The 24141-nt window shown below is 51.2% G+C and overlaps 1 protein-coding gene across 1 annotated transcript in view; it reads right to left on the bottom strand.

Annotated features, from left to right (window-relative positions):
- Positions 1 to 372, bottom strand: part of mst1rb (macrophage stimulating 1 receptor b) — a 156021-nt gene extending 155649 nt beyond the window's left edge. Inside the window, exon 1 of the mRNA XM_038812334.1 lies at positions 66 to 372. The gene's annotated coding sequence lies outside the window, so the exon portion shown is untranslated. The remainder of the gene's footprint in view (positions 1 to 65) is intronic.
- Between the last annotated feature and the right edge of the window lie 23769 nt (positions 373 to 24141).

Raw genomic sequence — 24141 nt, forward strand, 5'->3', positions numbered from 1 at the left:
ATTTGAGGATCTTGGGGAATGGAGGGGACACAATCTTGATGGAGTTTGTTAGGAGGCAGACTCACCTGGCTTTCAGCGATCCGGGAAATGGACTGGGTCCCGGAACCGTCCAGGTAACTTGCGCCACAGGTGTGGTGAAAGGGGAAGAGCAGAGATTGATCCGGATTAGCCACTGTTCAGGGTTTCAGCACCAGGCTGCTGTATTTAACATGAACGCCGGGTGCCCGGGCAGCGGGCTGGACCTCCTGCCCTCACCTGGTTCCTTGCTCTCGGGGCAGCTGCGTGGATCGTGGCCGCTGTGGAAGAGTCCAGCTCGGCTAACGTGAGGCGGGCTCTGTGCGGCGGTGGGTTGGGCTGCACACTTTCTCCTTCCAGCCGACTTTCCGAACCTTTCTCCTCTCTGCAACTCGAAAGCTCAACTCCCTCTTGTGGCAGCTACCTCTGTATTTCACACACATTGTCACCACCCATTGTCAGTGCAGACATGTCTCACACAAGATTTACATTTATTCCTTATGATCCATATCTTAGGTACATGTTTAATGCCTTGCATGTATATGTGTGTGTATGTATGTGTGTGGTGTGCGTATGTATGTGTATGTGATGTGTTTATGTATGTGTGGTGTGTGTATGTGTGTGTGGTGTGTGTATATGTGTGTGGTGTGTGTATATGTGTGTGTGTATGTATGTATGTGTGGTGTGTGTATGTATGCGTGTGGTGTGTGTCTTTATGTGGATTTGGTGTGTGTATGTATGTGTGTGTGGTGTGTCTGTATGTGTGTGACATGTGTATGTGAGGTGTGTGTATGTGCGTGATGTGTGTGTGTATGTATGTATGTGGTTTGTGCGTATGTCTATGCATGTGTGTAAGTGTTGTGTGTATGTGTGTGGTGTGTGTATGTATGTGTGTGGGGGGTGTATGTATGTGTGTGGTGTGTGTATGTATGTGTGTTGTGTGTATATATGCATGTGGTCTGTGCGTATGTCTATGCATGTGTGTATGTGTGCATGTGGTGTGTGTAAGTATGTGTGTGTGGTGTGTGTGTGTGTGTGGTGTGTGTATGTATGTATGTGCATGTGGTGTGTGTATGTATGTGTGTGGTGTGTGTATGTATGTGTGTGTGGTGTGTGTATGTATGCGTGTGTGTGTGGTGTGTGTGTATGTATGTGTGTGTGGTGTGTGTATGTATGTGTGTGGGGTGTTTGTGTGTGGTGTGTGTATGTATGTGTGTGTCGTGTGTGTATGTATGTGCATGTGGTGTGTGTGTATGTGTGTGTGTATGGTGTGTGTATGTATGTGCATGTGATGTGTGTAAGTATGTGTGTGTGGTGTGTGTGTGTGTGTGTGTGTGTGTATGTATGTGTGTGTGTGTAAGTCCCAAAAGACGTGCTGTTAGGTGAATTGGACATTCTGAATTCCTCCTCAGTGTACCCGAACAGGCGCCGGAGTGTGGCGACTAGGGGCTTTTCACGGTAACTTCATTGCAGTGTTAATGTAAGCCTGCTTGTGACACTAATAAAGATTATGTATGTGTATGGTGTGTATGTGTCTGTGGTGTGTGTATATATGTGTATGTGGTGTGTGTGTATCTCTGTGTATGTATATGAATTTATATATATGTGTTTGTGTATATATGTGTGTGATGTGTGTGTATGTTTGTGTGCGTGTATGCATGTGTATGTGTGCGTTTGTATGTATGTGTGTAGATATATGTGTGTGCATGCATGTGTGTGGTGTGTGTACGTTTGTGGCATGTGTGTAGGTCTGTATTTTCTTCCTCTTTGGGGTAAGCATGTCTGTTTAGAAAAACTTTTGAGAAAACATTTCCATATAAGGTGAATATATTCACTTAGGTAAGTACGAGCTGAACCGTGACTGTGTCAGCCCAGCTCAGTCGCACCCTGGCCACTTTGAGCTCATCTACCCGATCGGAAGAATTTTTTTCAAAAATGGACTTGCCCGGCAGAGGATTCGACAGCAAAGAGTGCAATGTCGAAATTGACATCGAATAGGGGGCGGGGGTGAAATTACAAACGTCGAGCCCAGGCAACGAGGCATCAAAGATGGCGGAGGAAGCGTTCTTGCCCAACACCCTCAACATGATGGCAGAGGAGGTGGCCAGAGAAATAAAGAAATTTGGTGAGGAAGTGGATGACCGCTTCAAGAAACGCGGTCAGGAATTGAAGGTGTCAATTAAAACCACGGTGGGAGCAGCTGAGCAAAACAACTAAAGCGGTTGGCCTGTAGGTGGATTAATTGAAAAACATGGAGGAGGCCTTATCCCAGCACGAAGCCAGACTTCCAGCCTTGGAGGCCAAAATGGTGATCGTCAGAGACAGGAACAAAGGCCTCGAGGCAAAGCTGGATGATTTAGAAAATAGGTCCAGGCGCTTGAACCTGAGGCTGGTGGGTCTACCTGAGGGAGGTTGTGTTTTATAAATTTAGAGTACCCAATTATTTTTTTCTTCCAATTAAGGGGAAATTTAGCGTGGCCAATCCACCTAACCTGCGCAGCTTTGGGTTGTGGGGGTGAAACCCACGCAGACACGGGGAGAATGTGCAAACTCCACACGGACAGTGACCCAGGACCGGGATTCGAACCCGGGTCCTCAGAGCCGTAGTCCCAGTGCTAACCACTGCGCCACCGTGCTGCCCCCTGCCCGAGAGAATTTAGAGTGCAAGGCCGACCGAATACTTTGTTGAAAAGTTTTCACAGTCGATGAGTGGTGATGAGGTATTTGCTGCGCCGGAGCTCGACAGGGGACACAGGGCCTTGAGGCAGAAACCGCCACTTTGAGCGGCGATCATACGGTTTCGTAGTTTTCAGAGAAAGGAGTGGGTCCTGGAATGGGCCCAGAAAGTGCAAAACCTGAACCTGGACGGCAACAGGGGAAAGATTTACCATGGCACTGGAACGGATCTGGAGAAACGATGGGCGGTCTTCAATAAGGTGAAGACAATCCTGTTTAATCGAGGAGAGCGAAAGAGAATCAGTGAAATTAAAGGTCACGTTTGACTCACAACATTTCTATTTCAAAACTCCTGAACAGGCAGAGGATTTTATCAAAGATCGTGGTCTAGACTCGGCTTGAGGGATGCGGACGGGCAGTTGGTCGTTTGCGATGCCAATATTTTGTTGTTTTTATTGTTCATGTTGTTAAGGTGTTGAGTTGGGTTAATGGTGGAGGTGTTTGGATGGTGTCGTTTCCTCTTCTGTTTTATTATTAAGATTATCTTTCTTTATTGAGTAAGTCATTGCTGGGAGGCCGGGGGGTGGGGATATCTTTCCTCAGTTTAAGGCCTTTGTTTATTATGGGTGGGAAAGGGGATCGGGGGGAGGGGGCGACATTCCTCCAGGAAACCCACATGCAAAATCAGGCACAGCTTCGAAAGGCTCGGGTGAGCCAGATTTTCCACTCAGGATTTGACAGCAGGGCCCAGGAGGTGGCGATCCTTATTAATAAAAGAGTCCGGTTTCATTCGGATGCATGATGGAGGTATGTTACAGTAACGGGAGTGTTAGAAGGAATACCAGTGGTGTTGGTGAATGTTTACGCCCTGTCATTTGAGGGTGTCTTTAAGAAAGGTTTTTGTCTTACCACATGGCTTCAGTGATGTCATTGTGTGGGTGGAGCTGGGCTGTGGCTCTGTGTGCTGTTTTTGCTTTCGCTTTCGCGTTTGGCTGCTGTGGACTCAGACAGAGTACAGACGTGTTTTGGCCTGTCTTTTTAGTTTCATTTTAAATATCTGTTCCAGTAAAAATCACCTTGGTGCTGGCTTTAGATATAGTTTGCTTTCAGGAAGGGTTTAAACCTGCTGGTGAGACTGGGTCAGAATCTCAGGAAAAGTCAGTCTTATTCAAGTCAGAATGCAGAGTGCTGGGCCATGCCCTTGAAAAGGGGTTTTTGTTTTATGGGATTTTGTTTTTGAATTGGAACAGTTAAGGGGAATACATTAAGTGTTGTACATAGATTACTGTAGCTGTGGAGTGTCTTTATGTTTGTAATTGATAAAAAAATTCTTGCTGTGTGTTTATATAAATGTTAAATAAGTTCTTTGAATAAAGCTTATTTTGATTATGGGCTTTGGGTGGGAAAGTCCCCACGGGTGAAGAAAGTGATGCTTGAGAGGAACCGTAGCGAGGGGGGGTGCTGGCTCTGCCGAACCTTAGCAACTACTACTGGGCGGCCAACATAGCTATGGTAAGGAGTTGGTTGGTGGGTATAGGGTCTATTTGGGGGCGAGTGGAGGCGGCTTCGTGCAGGGCACCAGTTTGGCAGCCCTGGTCACGGCTCCCCTACCGCTCCCGCCAGCCAGGTACTCCACCAGCTGGCAGTGGCGGCAACCCTGCGCATCTGGGGCCAGTGGAGGAAACATGTAGGGGAGGTGGGAGCATCGGTCTGGTCTCTATTATGCGACAACCACCGATTTGCCCCCGGGAGCATGGACGATGGATACCGAGCATGGCGGCGGGCGGGGGTGGGGAGGATGAGCAATTTGTTCTGGGGGGGGGGGGGGGGGGGAGCTTCACGAGCATGAAGGCCTGGGAGGAGAAATTTGGACTAGTAAGGGGGAATGACTTTAGGTACTTGCAAGTGCATGACTTCATATGCAGACAGGTCCCATCCTTCCCACGCCTCCCACCAAATGGGATCCAGGATAAAGTAGTTTCCAGGGGAGAGGTAGGAGAGGGGAAAGTCTTGGATATTTACCAAAAACTCATGAAAGGGTGAAAGGGGACGAGTCCCAGACAGAGGAACTGAAGCTCAAGTGGGTGGAGGAACTCGGCGAGGAGATGGAGGACGGGGTATGGGCAGAAGCCCTGAGTCGAGTAAATTCAACTACAACATGTGCTAGGCTCTGCCTGATTCAGTTCAAGGTCGTCCACCGGGCCCACATGACGGTGGCCCGGGTGAGCAAATTTTTTGGGGTGGAAGACAAGTGTGCTAGATGCGCGGGGGGACCAGCGAATTACGTCCGCATGTTTTGGGCATGTCCAAAACTTAGGAGATACTGGGAGGGATTTGCGGACATCATGTCCCAGGTACTGAAAACTAGGGTGGTGATGAGTCCAGTAGTGGCAATTTTCGGGGTCTCGGAAGACCCAGGGGTCCAGGAGAAGAATGAGGCCGACGTCTTGGCCTTTGCTTCCCTGGTAGCCCGGCGGCGTATACTGCTGGCATGGAGGGACTCAAAGCCCCCAAAGACCGAAGTATGGCTCTCGGACATGTCGAGCTTTCTTGGTCTGGAAAAAATTAAGTTCGCCTTGAGAGAATCTGTATTAGGGTTCACCCGAAGGTAGCAACCATTCATCGACTCCTTCGCAGGGAATTAAACGTCAGCGAGGGGGGTAGGTTAGAGTAGAACAGGGGGATAAATAGGCGGGCATGTTAATGAGAGAGGATTGGTTATTTGCACTATGTTTTTGTTGATATTTGCACATTACTGTACACTAACTGTTTACAATGCCAAAAATACCTCAATAAAATTGTTTATTTAAAAAAAAGTTTTATTTTGATTAAAGTGTCTGGGAAGACTGTTGAATAACACCTGGAGGGTAGACTCTTGTGCTCACCCTAGCCAAATATAACATATAAACCCTGGCCCATAACAGCCCTGAATTGGAATGATAGACTGTTGATGAAATGGTTACTGGCAAGGACACCGGATCAAGATACCCATCAGCTTATTATGGGATTTGTATGCGAGACCCAAGGATAGATTGTTCAAGGCCAAGATCACTGACCCCAAGGGGTATGACAAAGACATTAATTACTTTCACGGAAGAAACGGGAGGGACAGACCCTTGGCGGTTCAGACACCCGGGGGGAAAAGAGTTCTCGTTCTTCTCTTCAGTACACCAGGTCTTTTCCAGGATTGACTATTTTGTCATAAACCGAGCACTAGTGGTGGTGGTGAAGAATTCTGAGTATTCGGCCATGTCCCACATTGGATGGACCTTGTGTTGGGGGTAGAGAAAGGGCATCAAAAGGGGTGGCGGCTGGATGTGGCTCTGCTAGCGGACATTGGGTTCTGTGAAAGGATCTCCGAGGATATCCAGGATTATATTTTGAACAGTAACAATGGGGCGGTCTCCCCCTCGACACTATGGGAAGCACTGAAGGTTGTAATTAGAGAAGAAGTTATGTGTGGATTTCTCCGTCCCGCCGCACCAGGTTCCAGGATTCTCCGTTTTGCTGCCTGATCGCTGGGGATTCCCATTGTGGGGACAGCCCCACATTGTCGGGAAACCCCGGAGGCCGATGGCGGAGAATTCAGCCCTGTATCTTTTAGGGTCCATGTAGAGCTGGAGGCAAGGACGGAGCAGGAAACGCTAGAAGACAATATTTCAGAGATAGATTAGAAGTATGCGGACACCCCTTCCCAAGAACTATTAGTGGAGAGGAGAAAACTGCAGATGCAGTTTAACCTAATGACTACAGATAAGCAATACTCAATATAAATACATAGGATGGGATTCTACTTCGGCCAATGCCAAAATCGGGAAAGGTGATTGGTCGGAGAATCGGTCTTGATGCCAAAATGGTGGCGGGCGCCGGGTTCACGTCAAATACCAATTCTCCACTGCCTTGACAGCGGCGTCAATGTGTTCCACTGCGCACATAGAGTAAACACCGTTTGCATATCATTAGCGGGCTCGACCCACTATTCTCCGGGGCCTCCACAATCATCTGCCTCCATCGGGGGGAATTCCCGATGGCGAGGTTCACTTGTGCTTTTAAAAATCGGGAAATATGTGCCGTGGCCAATGAGGGCAAGAGAGGAGGTAAGACACGCAGAGGCACGATCGTGGGGTGCCGGTCCTGATACTGGCCAGGCTGGCTGGAGGGGTGGCCCTGCCAGGGTCGGTGGAGAGGGGTGGGGGTGGGGGGACAGGGTGGCAAATTGACCTTGGGGGGGCATTGGGCCGTGGTGATCCGCCACAGGACTGGGGCAGTGTTCAGATACGGACCGCCATTGCCACGGCCCGCAAGGCAGCCATCTTGCTGGGCACGCCACTGACCAACCACCGTGGCCCGTGGTTGCGCAGAGTGCCACTGGCCATATAGGTGGCACCATCCCACCTCCCCCACACCCCAGGCGCCACTCCCCCACCCCACCTCCCCCACCCCACTACCCCAGCCCCCACTCCCCCACCCCATCACCCCAGCCCCCACTCCCCCACCACCCTCGCACCCCAGGCGCCACTCCCCCACCCCACCTCCCCACCCCACTACCCCAGCCCCCACCTCCCCCACCCCACTACCCCAGGCCCCCACTCCCCCACCCCACCACCCCACCACCCCCCCACCCCATCACCCCAGCCCCCACTCCCCCACCCCACCACTCCAGCCCCCACTCTCCCACCCCACCACCCCAGCCCCCACTCCCCCACCCCACACCCCAGCCCCCACTCCCCCACCCCAGCCCCCACTCTCCCACCCCACACCCCAGCCCCCACTCTCCCACCCCACACCCCAGCCCCCACTCCCCCACTCCCCCACCCCACCACCCCAGCCCCCATTCCCCTACTCCCCCACCCCAGCCCCCACTCCCCCACCACCCTCGCACCCCAGGCGCCACTCCCCCACCCCACCGCCCCCACTCCCCCACTCCCCACTCCCCCACCACCCGCGCACCCCAGCCCCCACTCCCCCGCCCCACCACCCCAGCCCCCACTCCCCCACCACCCTCGCACCCCAGCCCCCCACTCCCCCACCCCAGCCCCACTCCCCCACCACCCTCGCACCCCAGCCCCCACTCCCCCATCCCCCTCGCACCCCAGCCCCCACTCCCCCAATTCACCACCCCAGCCCCCACTTCCCCACCCCACCACTCCAGCCCCCACTCCCCCACCCCACCACCCCAGCCCCCACTCCCCCACCCCACCACCCCAGCCCCCACTCCCCCACCCCACCACCCCAGCCCTCACTTCCAGAATCAAAGGTTGTCACGTGATATATATGTGACAGCTCTTGATCGCCATCTGGTGGTGAGATGTATTTGCATTAAGTTGTTAACCCTTTATCTCCCATACAATATCCATATTGTTACATCCCCCTTCCTTTTTTTTGAAAATTTAGAGTACCCAATTAATTTTTTCTAATTAAGGGGCAATTTAGCATGTTCAATCCACCTACCCTACACATCTTTTGGTTTGTGGGGGCAAAACCCACGCAAACACAGGTCATCCCCCTTCCTTTGAAGATGTGTGGAGACTGGTGTGGTGATCACAAGTTGACTAGATACAATACAATTGAGCAAACATTAGAGGGAGAGCTATAAATACATCGGGACAGGATGTACAATTTTCTTTAACGATGTACAGAACATATTTAAAGAGAAAAAGGGGGATGTGGTGATCACAAGTTAACTAGATGCAATACAACTGAGCAAACACTAGATGGAGCACGGGAGAGCCATATAAATAGACCAGGACAGGAAGTGAGGACACACTTCACAGCAGGCAGAACTGGTAGCTGTACACACACAGCAGCAAGTAGCACTGAAGGTAGCCGTAGGTAGAGCTCTGAAGAGAGAACGAATTCACAGTAAAGCATCTTCTCCACAATTGAGACTACGAGCTTTATTAAGACACAAGGGGGCAGCACGGTGGCACAGTGGTTAGCATTGCTGCCTACGGCGCTGAGGACCCGGGTTCGAATCCCGGCTCTGGGTCACTGTCCGTGAGGAGTTTGCACATTCTCCCTGTGTCTGCGTGGGTTTCGCCCCCACAACCCAAAAGATGTGCAGGTTAGGTGGATTGGCCACGTTAAATTGCCCCTTAATTGGAAAAAATAATTGGGTACTCTAAATTTATATAAAAAAATAAAAAAAATTAAGACACAAGGAACAACACAACTGGTATAAACATATATACATGGTAAAAGCATTGTATGTTCTATACATGTGAATGGTTAATGCCATTTGTTAACAATTATTTGCAGTTCACAAGTTAAGTCTGCCGGCTTCTTTTTCATAGCGTGGACCTTCTAAATCGTGCTGGTTCAGCAGATGTCTTTGTCTTTTCTGTTGTGACAACATCTCACTGTTGTGCTGTAGAAGTTGTCTTGAGTATCCCTGTGTCAAACTCTTATGTGTGGCAAAGCAGGTTGAGCTGTCTTCAGTTTGAGAAGCGCTCTGCGATTCCTTTGTAGTATTGAGCCTTCGCCTGTGAGAACCACGTATGAATGTGGAGCTGCCCGGTGAATCACACGTGCCATGCAAGACCATCCTCCTGTTGGAACCTGTACCCGCACATTATCTCCTGGCTCCAGCGTTGCTAAATCCATAGTTGTCCCGTTGTGGTAATGCTGTTGATTTTGCTTGTTTTGCTTAATTTTCTGTACAGCATCATCACTATCAGGATCTGCTGTTGGTAAATATGGTACGTAGTACGTAGCTGTCAATTCATCTGCAGTTAAGCTGGTGACAATCCTGTAGCTAGCAGAGTTGCTGTGTAGCTGAGTAACACTAAGAATTGATCGCTTCTTGAATTCAACACTTTGCTATGTGAACATCTTTTTCAGCTTTCCCATTCAATTGTGGATGTATTGGGCTTGACATAATATGCTGAAAATCGTAATTTTGTAAGAATTCTGTCCAATCACAGCTGTCAAAACATGGACCATTGCCTGTTATGACAGTAAATGGGATCCCGTGACTTGCAAATACCTCTTTTGTTGCTTTTATAACCACTTTCAAACTAGAATTGGGCAATTTGATCAACTGAGGGTAGTTCGAGAAGTACTCTATGATTAGTAACAGTAAGAAGTCTTACAACACCGGGTTAAAGTCCAACAGGTTTGTTTAGAATCACTAGCTTTTGGAGCGTAGCTCCTTCATCACTCACTAGAGGAAGGAGCTGCGCTCCGAAAGCTAGTGATTCCAAACAAACCTGTTGGACTTTAACCTGGTGTTGTGAGACTTCTTACTGTGCTCACCCCAGTCCAACGCCGGCATCTCCAGATTATGATTAGTAAATAATCATTACCATGGAAGTAAAAGAGATCAATGCCAACCTTTGACCTTGGAGTCTTGACAAGTTGATGCATCGTCAGTGTTTCCATTTGCTGCTGCAACTGGTTTTTTGTTGACACGTTTCGCATTCTGCGACAAGATTATTGATTGGCCAATATAATGATTGCCGAGTTCTTCGTTGGCACTTTTCCATCCCCAGATGGCCTTGCTGAGGATCATGGCTCTTAACAAAGTCGGAATTATTATCCAGTCTTGGAATCCGTTGACGCTGCACAGATCCGTTCGAATGTTCCTGTAGCTGGAACACATACCTTTAGGTCAACCATCTCTCACGTAATGCATCACACCCTGTATTGTAGCATCCTTGGCTGTTCCTTCTTTGATTAATTTCATTTTTCATCCCCGACAGGTAGACTTTCTGATATCAGGTTTGCTTGAGCTTCGATTGTCTGGGCAATGTCGGTCGTCCAGTATCATAAGATCACAGAATTTACAGTGCAGAGGAGGCTATCTGGCCCTTCGATCTGTACTTGGAAAGACCACCCTACGGTAGCCCACACCTCCACCCTATCTCCATAACCCAGTAACCCCACCTAACCTTTTTGGACACTAAGGGCAATTTAGCGTGGCCAATCCACCTAACCTGCTCATCTTTGGACTGCGGGAGGAAACCGGAGCACCCGGAGGAAACCCACGCACACAGGGAGAAAGTGCAGACTGCGCACAGATAGTGACCCAAGCCGGGAATCGAACCTGGGACCCTGGAGCTGTGAACCACTGTGCTACCGTGCCTCCCTTATCTTCCTCAGTTGCATGCAACAGTTCATGAGCTACAACAAGGTCTTTACCCGTGTGTAGACAAGTTCAAAATCGCACCTTTGAGGTTTCATTATCATATGTTGGAGTCTCAGAGACATATTCAGATTTTTTTGATGATCGATGCAAGAGAACGATGATCCGTTTCCACAGTAAAGGTGGGTAATCCATACACACAGTTGTGCAATTTGTCCGCTCCAGTGAGTCGGCAGGTCATGTTACAGTTGTATAGGACTTTGGTTAGGCCACATTTGGAATACTGCGTGCAGTTCTGGTCGTCACATTACCAGAAGGATGTGGATGCTTTAGAGCGGATGCAGAGGAGGTTCACCAGGATGTTGCCTAGTATGGAGGGTGCTAGCTGTGAAGAAAGGTTGAGTAGATTAGGATTCTTTTCGTTGAAAAGACGGAGGTTGAGGGGGGACCTGATTGAGGTCTACAAAATTATGAGAGGTATGGACAGGGTGGATAGCAACAAGCTTTTTGCAAGAGTGGGGGTGTCAATTATAAGGGGTCATAATTTCAAGGTGAGGGGGAAAGTTTAAGGGAGATGTGCGTGGAAAGTTTTTTACGCAGAGGGTGGTGGGTGCCTGGAATGCTTTGCCAGCAGAGGTAGTAGAGGCGGCACGATAGCATCATTTAAGATGCATATGGACAGATATATGAACGGGCGGGGAACAGAGGGACGTAGATCCTTAGAAAATAGGCGACAGGTTTAGATAAAGGATCTGGATCATTGCAGGCTGGAGGGCCGAAGGGCCTGTTCCTGTGCTGTAATTTTCTTTGTTCTTTGTTCTTTGAGACCCAGCCATTCTTTTTCGATTTGCGCACAGCGTTGTTCGGTCGGTGTCATCGCTCTTGATGCATAGGCTATTGGTTGACATTGCCCGTCAGATATTTTCTGAAGTAGCACAGCTCCTATGCCATCCTTGCTAGCATCTGTGGATATCTTTGTTTCACTCTTAGGATTAAAGAATGACAGAACTGGTGCTGTGGCGAGTGCTGTTTTTAAGTCAGACTCCTTTTCTTTTTTTTTTTTTTATAAATTTAGAGTATCCAATTATTTTTTTCCAATTAAGGGGCAATTTAGCGTAGCCAATCCACCTACCCTGCACATCTTTGGATTGTGGGGGTGAAACCCACGCAGACACGGGGAGAATGTGCAAACTCCACACGGACAGTGATCCAGGGTCAGGATTTGAACCCGGGTCCTCAGCGCCGTAGGCAGCAATGCTAACCACTGTGCCACCGTGCTGCCCATAGTCAGACTCCTTTTCGTGTGAAAATGAAATTTTTTGTATCAGCTGTCTCAGAGCCGTAGAACGTGATGATAAATCTGCAATGAAATTTCCCAGAAAGTTTAAACCGCCACCACTTTTTTGTCTGTCGGAGAAGACATCTTGTTGATGGCTGCAACCTCCCCAGTGACTGGCTGCACACCCTGAGCTAAAACCTTGGCACCTAAAAACGGGCGTTTGCACATGACGGTGGCCCGGATGAGCAAGAGTTTTGGGATAGAGGATCCTGATCTGAACAATTGATGTTGGTTTTAAATTGTCCGCTCCGGAAATTGATCATTATTTACTTTTTCAACAATGCTATCTTGTACAGCGTCAGGCTTACTCGCTTTGTTTTCAATTCGTTTTTTTCCAATTAAGGGGCAATTTAGCATGGCCAATCCACCTACCCTACACATCTTTGGGTTGTGGAGGCGAAACCCACGCAGACACGGGGAGAATGTGCAAACTCCACACGGACAGTGACCCAGAGCCGGGATCGAACCTGGGACCTCGGCGCCGTGAGGCTGCAGGGCTAACCCACTGCGCCACCGTGCTGCCCTGAGTTAAATATTTCTAAAGCCTGCTGTCCAGCTATTGTTGGAAACAGTGCTATTTTTTGCTGATCACTGGCCGCTTCAAGGTTGAAGGCTGAGATATATAATTCAAACTGCTGTTTGAAATTTCCCCAGTTAACATCAACTTTACCCGATGTCGGGCAACACGGTGGCACAGTGGTTAGCATTGCTGCCTCACGGCGCTGAGGACCCGGGTTCGAATCCCGGCCCTGGGTCATTGTCCATGTGGAGTTTGCACATTCTCCCCGTGTCTGTGTGGGTTTCGCCCCCACAACCCAAAAGATGTGCAGGTTAGGTGGATTGGCCATGCTAAATTGCCCCTTAATTGGAAAAAATAATTGGGTACTCTAAATTTTTTTTTAAACTTTACCCGATGTCCGGAATTGCTTTGGAGTCTGCCAACCCTTCATGAAGCTTCGACTGGGCAGTTTTTGCGACGCAACTGGCTTCCAACGAGGTCATTGCGATCGGAGCCTTCTTTCTACTGAAGTTTTTTCACACGGAGATTTTTCCTTTTCCATATCTTTCTCTGCTAATTTAGGAACCACTCCTGGTACCATGTGATGTTCTCTGTTTTACTTTGTCTGGATGGCTTGGATGTGAAGTGTTTAACAAAGAACATCAAGCTGATTTATTAACGCAATTTTAAACTAGTTTTGAAAGTATTCCTAAGTACAAAGGCTGCTAAAATAAACTATGCCATGAATCTAACTACAGAACTCTCAAATACACAACTACTCTCTCACACGCCGAGATATCTTCTCCCAGAATCAAAGGTTGTCATGTGATACCTATAGATGGATCCTCCAACTCCATTGCCGAACCAGCCGTGGTGATGGCTGGTTCAGAAATGGAGACGTCTGAGGTTGCGGACGCCGATTCAACAGTTCAGCCGCCTCCTGTCGATCATCTGCCATGGCGTTCCTGCTGCAGACGACATTCTCCTGCGAGGTATCCACCGACTGCACCGGCCCATTGGGTACACGACGATTTATCGGAACCGAAGAAAGTCCAATGTTCTCCACCTGATCCTCCTTCTTCTCCTCATCAGTCATCGAGGGGGGTCTTCAGACTTTGGAGGGCATGGGAATGTAATATCCCACAGGGGACTTGCGGGTGGGAATGTTTATGTTCCCTGTGGTCCTCGCGGAGTATGAGCTCCCCCACTGAGGGACGGGGGCACTCCAATTAGCATCGTATAAAGGGTTAGCCAGTCAGGCACCGACCAAAATGAGAGACCCGGTGGTGAATATATTGTTGTTGTCAATAAATCAAAGTTCTTTATTTTACTCGATGTGGACTACCCAAGTCCTCATTCAATAGTCATTGCCTTCAAGTATTTTGCTTGGCTTCCTTCTTTAGTCTCCAGTTTAACTGTGTCTTTCATTCTCCCAGTTCTCCATCAAACACAACAGCCTGTATAAGGCCAGATTCTTCATTAGTCATCAGGTTGGCTTCGGCCCAGTTCAGTCAAACCTTTTCGAACCATGTTTGACCCATCAATGCTGGAAAATTGGCCTTTGCTACATGTAAAGACAAATCTGCTGTTTGCCCGTTAATGCTGTGTCAATGCGGCCCTTCAATGGAACCACTTCACCTGTGTGCATCTCCAATACTATTCTTAAAGTTTTCCGGGGAACGTGTCTCAGGTTTTCCTTAGAGACAGTCTCTGGAACCAGCGACACTGCTGCCCCAGTATCCACTTCCATCCTTACTGTCTGTCCCTCCAACAGTAGGGTGAGCCGCTATCTATTCATAGCACCCGCAATGGCTAGAATATACAGTGCCAATTCGTCTACAGACTGCAAATTGCCTCGATTCTCTCAACCCTTTTGCACAGCACGAACACTTTTTCTTTTGTTCTGTTTACATGCTGTTTTGGTTTCTCTTGCTTCTCACTATATTTTCTCGTAGCTAGGGCAGCACGGTGGCACAGCGGTTAGCATTGCTGCCTCACGGCGCCGAGGTCCCAGATTCAATCCCAGCTCTGGGTCACTGTCCGTGCGGAGTTTGCACATTTTCCCCGTGTTTGCATGGGTTTCGCCCCCAACAACCCAAAATATATGAAGGGCAGGTGGATTTGCCAGGCTAAATCGCCACTTAATTGAAAAAAATGAATTGGGTACTCTTAAAAAAAAATTTGCTCGTAGCTTTCTTTTTCTTCCGGCAGGCACGCTCTATATGTCCTTTTTTCCCCACAGCTTCTGCATATCATATCCAAATGCCCTGGCTTTGCGCATCAGCGATAAGTACGACTTTCAAAACTCTTATGTGTTGAATCAGCCGACATTATCTGTATCCAAGTATTTGAACTCAGTTGCTCAGCTCCTTTTGCAGCCAACTCCATCGAAGCAGCAATTTCCATGACCTTTATCAGAATAAGGTTACTCTCGCTTCGTATCCGTTTCTGTATTATCTCACTATACAGACCACAGACCAATCTGTCCCGAATTGTATCGTTCAGCACATCACCGAACGTACAGTAATCTGCAATTCTTCTTAATGCGGCCACGAATTACACAATTGATTCCCTCCCTTTTTGATGTGTTTTGTGGAATCTAATCAGCGTGGCCAATCCACCTATCCAGCACATCTTTAGGTTGTGGGGGTGAGACCCAGGCAGACACGGGGAGAATGTGCAAACTCCACACGGTCAGTGACCCGGGGCCGGGATTGAACCCGAGTCCTCAGCACTGTAGGCATCAGTGCTAACCACTGCACCACCGTGCCACCCCATACAGAATTGCTTTATGCATATCATCACAACACACACTCACCCAGGCTTTTAACCCTTACTGCACAAAAGAGCTAGAATATCTGCAATTTCTACATTCGCCACATCCACACATCCACAACAGGTGTAGCAGCGGCAGCCAGGTAGATAGCCAGCATGGCTGGCTAGAGTCCATGTCTCCAGCGGGTGGAGGCTGCATCGTGCAGGGGCACCAGCTTGGCAGCCCTGGTCACGGCTCCCCTGCCACTCCCGCCAGCCAGGTACTCCACCAGCCCTGTAGTGGTGGCGGCTTTGCGGATTTGGGGCCAATGGAGGAAGCATGCGGGGGAAGCGGGAGCGTCGGTCTGGTCCCTAATATGTGTCAACAACCGACTTGTCCCGGGGAAGATGGATGGCGGGTTTCTAGCGTGGCGGAGGGCGGGGGTGGGAAGGATGGGCGACTTGTTCCTGGAAGGGAGCTTCGCGAACATGTGGGTACTGGAGGAGAAGTTTGGGCTGGCGAGGGGGAATGACTTTTGGTACATGCAGGTGCGGGATTTCGTACGTAGACAGGTCCCGTCCTTTCCACGCCTTCCACCAAGTGGGATCCAGGACAGGGTAATTTCCAGGGGGGAGGTAGGAGAAGGGAGAGTCTCAGATATTTATAAGGAGCTTATGGAAGCGGAGGACACAGGGACCGAGGATCAGAAACTTAAGTGGGAGGAGGAGCTTGGTGGGGAGTTGGAGGGAGGTGTATGGGCAGACGCTCTGAGGAGGGTAAATGCAACCGCAACATGTTCCAGGCTCGGCCTGATTCAGTTCAAGGTGGTTCACTGGGCCCACATGACAGTGGTCCGGATGAGCAAATTCTTTGGGCTGGGGGACAAGTGTGCTAGATGTGGGGGAGGACCAGCGAACCATGTCCACATGTTCTGGGCGTGTCCAAAACTCAGGGGACACTGGCAGGGATTTGCGGACATCATATCTCGGGTACTGAAAACAAGGGTGGCGATGAGTCCAGAGGTGGCGATATTTGGGGTGTCGGAGGACCCGGGAGTCCAGGAGGAGAGGGAGGCCGACGTTGTGGCCTTTGCTTCCCTGGTAGCCCGGCGACGAATACTGTTGGCCTGGAGGGACTCAAAGCCCCCAAAGACCGAAGTATGGCTGTTAGACATGGCAAGCTTTCTCGGCTTGGAAAAAAATCAAGTTCGCCTTACGAGGATCACTATCGGGATTCACCCGGAGGTGGCAACCATTCATCGACTTCTTCGCGGGGAACTGATCGTCAGCAGTGGGGGGAGAGGGGGGGGGGGGTAGAATAGTGCAGAGTAGTGGGGAAGAATAGGCGGGTCTATCTGCGAGAGTGGTACTATTATTTGCACTATGTTTTTTGTAATTGGTATCTGCACACTAATGTATATTGCTACTATTTACAATGCCAAAAATACCTCAATAAAATTGTCTGTTAAAAAAAAAGAGTCCATGTGTCTGCGGGCAAAGGGGAAAGACAGAGGGCGCGATTCTCCCAAAACGGGAGAAATCGTAAAGCTGGCGTCAAACCCGGGCGGGTTTGACGCCAGCGCGCCCCTTCCCGACCGGGAACCGATTCTGGTCCCCGGTCGGGGCTAGCAGCCCGACGCCGTAGGCTCCGGCATGACGGGCTTAACGAATATCGTTAAGCCCGCTTGCCGGAGTTAGCGCCGGCTGACGCGTCATATGACGTCAGCCGCGCATGCGCGGATTGGAAGATTCCAACCCGCGCATGCGCGGATGACGTCCTCGCGTATTTCCGCGAAACCCGCGCATGCGTGGGCCGGGTTGCCCCTCAGCCGCCCCGCGAATGGATACTGCGGGTCGGCGGAAGGAGAAAGAGTGCGCGGGCATCGGGCCCGCTGCCCGCGATCGGTGCCCACCGATCGCGGGCCCATGGCACCCTTGGCACGGCCGTGGTACTGCCGTGCCAATCGGTGCCATGGTTATGAAAAGCGAGTTTGTGACGCCGTTTTTACGAACGGCCAGACCAGGTGTGTTTGCCGTTCGTAAAAACGGCGTAAAGGGCTGGGTCTTCAGCCCTTCGAACAGCTGTGAATCGCTGCCGGCCGTAAAAAAACGGCGGCAGCGATTCGGGTCGGGAGTTGTGCGGGGGGTGGGGGAGAATAGCGGGAGGGCGGGAAAAATGTCGGGAAGGCCCTCCCGCTATTCTCCGACCCGTCGTGGGGGTCGGAGAATTTCGCCCAGAGAATGTTAGCAAGATGAGGATTCCCTTGATCATTGAAAGCCACCAGGTTACATGGTCACCCTGAGTTGTACTGCTGCACCACCTTCAACCCCTCCCCCCATCCCTCACTCAGCCCTTTCGATATGTTGCCGTGCGCACTGCGTCCCTGTCCCCATCAGTGACTGTCAGCAGGCCTGTGATGTGGGTAGCACAGTGGTTAACACTATGGCTTCACAGCACCCGGGACCCAGGTTCGAATCCTGGCTTGAGTCACTGTCTGTGTGGAGTCCGCACGTTCTCCCCGTGTTTGCGTGGGTTTCCTCCGGGTGCTCCGGTTTCGTGCTGTTAGGTGAATTGGATGTTCTGAATTCTCGCTCTGTGTACCCAAACAGGCACCAGAATGTGGCGACTAGGGGCTTTTCACAGTAACTTCATTGCAGTGTTAATGCAAGCCAACTTAGAATCATAGAATCATAGAGTTTACAGTGCAGAAGGAGGCCATTCAGCCCATCAAGTCTGCACCGGCTCTTGGAAAGAGCACCTGACCCAAGGTCAACACCTCCACCCGATCCCCATAACCCAGTAACCCCACCCAACACTAAGGGCAATTTTGGACACTAAGGGCAATTTATCATGGCCCATCCACCTAACCTGCACATCTCTGGACTGTGGGAGGAAACCGGAGCACCCGGAGGAAACCCACGCACACACGGGGAGGATGTGCAGACTCCGCACAGACAGTGACCCAGCCGGGAATCGAACCTGGGACCCTGGAGCTGTGAAGCAATTGTGCTAACCACCATGCTACCGTGCTGCCCTTGTGACAATAAAGATTATTATTATTATTATCATGTGGGCAGCCTTTATCCTCACCACCCATCCCTGTCAACAGGGGTACCGGCAGATGCCATAACCAGTGTTAGCGATAAGCTCCGTGATCCCTGTCCTGTTTCTCCCAGTGGAACCTACTGTGGGTCTCCTCACTGGGTGGGCCGTGTGTTAACCCATCAGCAGGGTGGCAACTGGTTGTCTCCATGCTAACAGGTGGGGTGTGTGGGCAGGTCCTACAGATGAGGGTGAGCAAGATATGGGTGCATTTCTGGGAACTTAGCTGCAGGGTTATGTAGAGCTTGGGTTTTACACACAGGCTGTGACAGGGAGCTGGTCAATTTTCCTGGTTGGGGGCAGGGTGAATGGGATCAGGGGTGCGGTGGACAGGCAGCGCTAGGAGACAGCTCGTGATCCCCAGGGGTGGGATAGCTGATAGAGTCACGGGTGCGGCGTCTGAAAGGGGCTGTGTGCCAGTGAGGGTTCCAACGGCCTTGTGTCTTTTGTTGGGGGTGAGCTGTGCTAATCCCCTGCTTCCTCTGCTGTGGGGCCGCGCTTCTGAGGAGTGCACTGAGGAGTGACAAAACCTGGTGGGCCGGTGATTGTGCATGGCCACGCCCATTCCGTGATGATACTCCTGGGGTATGAGGATTTCCGGGGGGGCAGGGGCTGGGTGGAGATAGCGATGTCTCTGGAGAATGGCTGCTTGTGGACACGGGCAGCAGGATGGGTGGTTTGAGTCCCAGTCGCAGCTGCTCCTTCCCGTGAACCATGACCAGAGGCCCTCTGAGCATTTACAGGATTTAGTGAGCAAACAGCAGTGTGAACAGCCTGTAAGTTGCAGCAAAGGGGAAAGGGTCTCAGTAATGGGGGGTCTCAACCAGGCCACCTCAATTATAAGGGGCACACCCTGAGTGCAAGGACTTACCACCAAGGTCTTCCCCACTACTCCCTCTGGTCCAGTCAAACACCAGCCAGCCAGGCCAAAATGTTTGGAGGGTTTTCTTACCTCCTCGCTCCCCCTCAACAGCCATGGCGCCTGGGCCCGGCTCATAAATACTTGCACCAATTCACGCCCGCGTGACTCCTACCTGAGAGCATGGTGAAGGGGTGGAGGCGGGCGCCAATCTCGTTTTTATCCCGACACAAGGTTCTCCGCCCAATCGCCATTCTCGCTGCCGACGCCGGGCTGTCCCCGGGGTTTCGCTCCCAGAACACAAAAGCCTCTTGTCTGTCATTTTCTCTCCTCATACCTCCCACTCCTGCTCAGTAACAGGCCTCCAATATGTAATAGCCCTTTCCCTCTGTTAAACTTGTTTAATAGGTGTTAAATTCCTGTGACATTTTTTAAATTTGACACAAATTAATTGAAGGGAAAACACACAGGATTCCTTCCAGCAATCGTTTATTTAAGTTATAATTTTTTGTCTCATTTTTCACCTCAGTCTTGGTCATGAAAATTCAAGCAAAGTAATTTGGATCCCTCCTAATCACAGTGACTTGTCCCCAGTTTATAGAAATGTCATCCTTATCACCACCAGAGGGAGCATTTCTCCAGTCACCAAGAACCTCTGGAGAATCACGTACACAGCAATGCAGTATTAGATATCTTCCAGTTTTTGTACTTTACATTAATTAGGAATCTGGAAAATAAATGCACAATAATAGCATGTATTTTTTAACAGAACCGTCATATTCTGCAGGCAACATTCTGGCCCCATTAACCCCACCCACACCCTGCGCCCAGATCAACACAGTCCTCAACAGTTGTAATCGAAAATTAAAGATTCTTTTCTGCCGCCCATGAATGTTTACCCTGCGAGCTCAGTGCTTTTCACAGCCCTGAATCCTTCAGGCCTCCTTGGCTCTAGGAGCTGCCCATGACGTTAGCTTTGTAACGCCAGTTGTCTACACCAGGTGGCAGGGGAGAGCTAGGAAACTGGGAGCACCGTCTTCTGACCAAAGTCAACGCTACAACGTGTAAACTTAATCCATGGGTCCCGGCCATTGATTAACCCATTTCTGCAAAACGCACTAATGCCCCCACACACCCCACTATCAATTACGACGAGACGAGAGTAGAATGTAAACGAGGCTTCAATACACAGAGATGTGTGGCCTCCTAAAGCAGCTGACAAAATGGCTGCTGTACGGAGAGCACACATATTTATACTCTGCCTACTGGGCGGAGCCAGCAGGCAGGGATCTACCCCCGTACCTATAGTAAAGGGGCCTTACCGTAAAACCCATATATATATACAGTATATACATCAGTAGTGACTACCACATTCACCCCCTTTTAAAAAATGAGTCCAGCAGGGGTGGTGGAGAACTATATACAGACAAGTTGCTTTTAAAATCACAGAGAATATTACAAATTTAGGCCTTGATCTGTCCTCGAGAGCGCCGCAGTGCTGGTGGCGACTCAGGCGTCGGCTTGGTCTTCGGTGACTCCGGGAGCATGTCGAAATCCTCTTCATCCCCGGATGGGAGCAAGGGGAGAACGGATTGTCCCAGAGTGGGGGCTGCGGCGGGGGCAGAGGGTGGGTGGCGCCGGGGCAGAGGGGGGGGGGGGGTGTGTGGAACCAGCTGGTGCCAAATCCCTGAGGGAGACTGTGTCTTGGCGGCCGTAGGAATACGCTACGTAAGCGTACTGCAATGTCGAGATGCCGGCATTGGACTGGGGTGAGCACAGTAAGAGGTCTTACAACACCAGGTTAAAGTCCAACACGTTTGTGTTTCAAACACTAGCTTTCGGAGCACTGCTCCTTCCTCAGGTGAATCGTAAGCTTACTGCGGGTTGGTGTGGATTAGCTGTACCCTCTCAACCAACGGGTCCGCCTTGTGGAGTCACACGTGTCTACGGAGGTGAACAGGTACTGGAGCTGCCAGCCACGTTGGGAGTGAAACCCCGGAGGTGGACTTCCTGGGGAAAGCAAAGAGACGTTCATGGGGGATTTTGTTAGTCGCGGTGCACAGGAGCGACCGAATGGAGTGAAGGGCTTCGGGGAGGACCTCCTGCCAGCGGGAGGCCGGGAGATTTCAGGACCGTAGGGCCAGTTGGACGGCCCTCCAGACCGTCCCATTCTCCCGCTCTATCTGCCCGTTACCCCGGGGGTTGTAGCTGGTCATCCTGCTCGAGGCAATGGCCCTGCTGAGCAGGAACTGACGCAGCTCATCGCTCATAAATGAGGATCCCCGGTCACTGTGGATGTAGGCGGGGAAACCGAACAGAGCGAATATGGTGTTGAGGGCTTTGATGACGGTGGCAGACGTCATGTCGGGGCATGGGACGGCAAAGGGGAATTGGGAATATTCATCGACCACACTGAAGAAGTACGTGTTTCGGTCGGTGGAGGGGAGGGGCCCTTTGAATCCCACGCTGAGGCATTCAAAGGGGCGGGAGGCCTTCACCAGGCGCGCACGGTCTGGCCAATGGAAGTGCGGTTTACACTCCGCGCAGACCTGGCTGTCTCTGGTGATAGCCCTGACTTCCTCAATGGAGTAGGGCAGGTTGCGGGCCTTGATGAAATGGTAAAAACAGGTGACTCCTGGGTGACAGAGATTGTCGTGCAGGGTCCGGGGTCGGTCCCCTTGTGCGCTGGCATCGCACAGGATAGGGCCTCGGGGGGCTCGTTGAGCTTATCAGGGCGATACAAAATCTCATAGTTGTAGGTGGAGAGCTCGATCCTCCACCTCAAGATTTTATCATTTTTGATCTTGCCCCGCTCTGTGTTGTTAAACATGAAGGCAACCGACCGTTGGTCAGTGAGGAAAGTGAATCTCCTGCCGGCCAGGTAATGCCTCCAATGCCACACAGCTTCAACGATAGCTTGGGCCTCCTTTTCGACGGAGGAGTGCCGTATTTCAGAGGCATAGAGGGTGCGGGAAAAGAATGCCACGGGCCTGCCTGCCTGGTTGAGGGTGGCGGCCAGAGCGATGTCTGATGCATCGCTCTCGACCTGGAAGGGGAGCGTCTCGTCGACCGCGTGCATCGCGGCCTTGGCGATGTCGGTCTTGATATAGTCGAAGGCCTGGTGAGCCTCGGCCGTCAGGGGGAAAATGGTGGATTGAATGAGTGGGCGGGCCTTGTCCGCATAGTTTGGGACCCACTGGGCGTAATACGCAAAGAACCCCAGGCATCGTTTGAGGGCCTTGAGGCAATGGGGGAGGGGGAGCTCCATGAGGGGGCGCATGCGATCGGGATTGGGTCCCAGAACTCTATTCTGGACCACATAGCCGAGGATGGCTAATCGGTTCTTGCTGAACACACACGTCTCCTTGTTACACGTGAGGTTGAGGAGAGTGGCGGTGTGGAGAAATTTGGAAGGGAGGCCTTCACCAGGCGCGCACTGTCTGGCCAATGGAAGTGCGGTTTACACTTCACGCTGACCTGGCAGTCTCTGGTGATAGCCCTGACTTCCTCAATGGAGTAGGGCAGGTTGCGGGTCTTAATGAAATGGTAAAAACAGGTGACTCAATCCCGACCGCATGCACCATTCGGTCCATCTCCCGTTGGAAGACCAAGACCCCATTGGTGACGCCGAACGGAACTCTAAGAAAGTGGTAACAGCGTCCGTCTGCTTCGAACACAGTGTATTGGCGGTCCGCCTTACGGATGGGGAGCTGGCGTAGGCAGATTTCAGGTCCACTGTTGAGAAGACCCGGTACTGGGCAATCTGATTGACCATATCAGATATGCGTGGGAGGGGATACGCGTCGAGCTGTGTGTACCGATTGATGGTCTGGCTGTAGTCAACGACCATCCTGTTTTTCTCCCCGGTTTTCACCACTACCACTTGGGCTCTCCAGGGGCTGTTGCTGGCCTTGATGATACCTTCCCGAAGCAGCCGCTGGACTTCAGACCTGATGAAGGTCCTGTCCTGGGCGCTGTACCGTCTGCTCCTGGTGGCGATGGGTTTGCAATCCGGGGTTAGGTTTGCAAAAAGGGAAGGCATTTCGACCTTTATGGTCGCGAGGCCGCAAACAGTAAGGGGTGGTAAGGGCCCGCCAAATTTCAGAGTTAGGCTCTGGTGATTGCACTGGAAGTCCAGGCCGAGTAACAAGGCAGCGCAGAGGTTGGGGAGGACGTAGAGGCGGAAGTCACTGAACTCCACGTCCTGGACAGTGAGGGTGGCGATGCAGTACCCCCGGATCGCAATGGAGTGGGATCCGGAGGCCAGGGAGATTCTCTGGTTAGCGGGGTGTACCGCGAGGGAGCAGCGCCTTACTGTATCGGGGTGAATGAAACTCTCAGTGCTCCCGGAGTCCAGCAGGCAGGAGATCCTGTGCCCGTCAACCTTCACCTTTGTCAAAGCGGCCGTGAGGTTGTGCGGTCGAGACTGGCCAATCGTGACTGAGGCCAGATGCAGCTGGTCGGCGGTGGTTGCAGGCGATAAGTGGCGTGATGAGGTGCCCAATGGGCAGGGGTCCTGAGGCGGGTAAGATGGCGGCGCCCACGGGCTGCACGTGTCCTGGGGGAGGCAAGATGGAGGCGCCCTTGGGTCGCACGTGTCCTGGGGCAGGCAAGATGGTGGTGCCCACAGGCCACATGTGTTGTGAAGAGATCAAGATGGCCGCGATTTTAACGTCAGAACCTATTCTCCGCCCCATCGCGTTTCGAGATTTCGCCGTCAGCCAACGGAGCATCCCACCCCTCTTTTTAAAATTAGAGTATCCAATTTTTTTTCCAATTAAGGGGCAATTTAGCGTGGCCAATCCACCTACCC

This window comes from Scyliorhinus canicula, chromosome 11 (genome assembly GCF_902713615.1).
Source record: "Scyliorhinus canicula chromosome 11, sScyCan1.1, whole genome shotgun sequence".
NCBI classification, from domain to species: domain Eukaryota; kingdom Metazoa; phylum Chordata; class Chondrichthyes; order Carcharhiniformes; family Scyliorhinidae; genus Scyliorhinus; species Scyliorhinus canicula.